The sequence below is a fragment of the Schistocerca americana genome, chromosome 8, assembly GCF_021461395.2.
Source record: "Schistocerca americana isolate TAMUIC-IGC-003095 chromosome 8, iqSchAmer2.1, whole genome shotgun sequence".
Classification (NCBI taxonomy): domain Eukaryota; kingdom Metazoa; phylum Arthropoda; class Insecta; order Orthoptera; family Acrididae; genus Schistocerca; species Schistocerca americana.
The window spans coordinates 312,212,350-312,213,628 of NC_060126.1; the positions used below are offsets into that span (position 1 = coordinate 312,212,350).

Below are 1,279 nucleotides of genomic sequence, written 5' to 3' on the forward strand. Positions count from 1 at the left end.
TCATCTTTATTTTGTACCATCCAACAGAGAATGAAAAACAATGAACTGCGGTGACATCATCCAATAGAGAACGCAATAAATTTTTACTGCATCTCTCTCTCTTCCAGTATATGTATGTATATAAAAAACAAATACGGTTTGTGTATTGGCATCAAGCATATGTGGCGATCCTAATAAATATACAGGCATTGATCCACTCAGTGATCGAAGTCGCCTTTACAGAGCAGTCTAAAGTTTCATCGCCTGTACTGTAGGAGGACCATATCCCGCAGACTATGTCACAAGAGAGGACTGCGATATACAACTACATTTACAATGTGCTTCTCTGTGCTCTCCGCCAATCACAACCTTGCAGTGTCAGCTAACAAACAGTTGTGGTATGGCAACATTCCTCTGTATGTCTACTGAGGTAAAAATGACACGTGCAAGTTGGCTGCTGTCTTTGATGCTTTCCTGGAAAGCTGCCCCTACACTGACCTGCATCTGCGTTAAAGGATGACAGAAAGTGGATGGAATGATCGGTTGAGATGGAGTTGTAACGAGCTATGTTTTAATGCTAGACTCACAATTCATTCTAGAATGAGAGGGGGATGTTTGTGCAGGTCATTTCACCATTTTTTCCGTTGTTCTGTCGGGGCACATCAGTTGCATGATATAACCTGCTTTCGACTCATACACAACTGCGTGTTCTGTGTGTGACTTAGAGCACTATCTACTTGCGATCATTAACAGCAAACCTCTCAGTCATCAGAGGACTTCAGTGTCATGTGTGATGGTGATGAAACATATCCATCCTGAAACTTCCTGACAGATTAAAACTGTGTGCCCGACCGAGACTCGAACTCGGGACCTTTGCCTTTTGCGGGCAAGTGCTCTACCAACTGAGCTACCGAAGCACGACTCACGCCCGGTACCCACAGCTTTACTTCTGCCAGTACCTCGTCTCCTACCTTCCAAACTTTACAGAAGCTCTCCTGCGAACCTTGCAGAACTAGCACTCCTGAAAGAAAGGATATTGCGGAGACGTGGCTTAGCCACAGCCTGGGGGATGTTTCCAGAATGAGATTTTCACTCTGCAGCGGAGTGTGCGCTGATATGAAACTTCCTGGGAGATTAAAACTGTGTGCCCGACCGAGACTCGAACTCGGGACCTTTGCCTTTCGCGGGCAAGTGCTCTACCAACTGAGCTACCGAAGCACGACTCACGCCCGGTACCCACAGCTTTACTTCTGCCAGTACCTCGTCTCCTACCTTCCAAACTTTACAGAAGCTCTCCTGC

The 1,279-nt window shown here is 46.2% G+C and overlaps 1 non-coding gene across 1 annotated transcript; it reads right to left on the reverse strand.

Annotated features, from left to right (window-relative positions):
• Positions 1–822: 822 nt before the first annotated feature.
• Positions 823–897, reverse strand: Trnal-caa. Its single transcript has one exon. It is a non-coding gene; the product is annotated as a tRNA-Leu (tRNA).
• Positions 898–1,279: the final 382 nt, after the last annotated feature.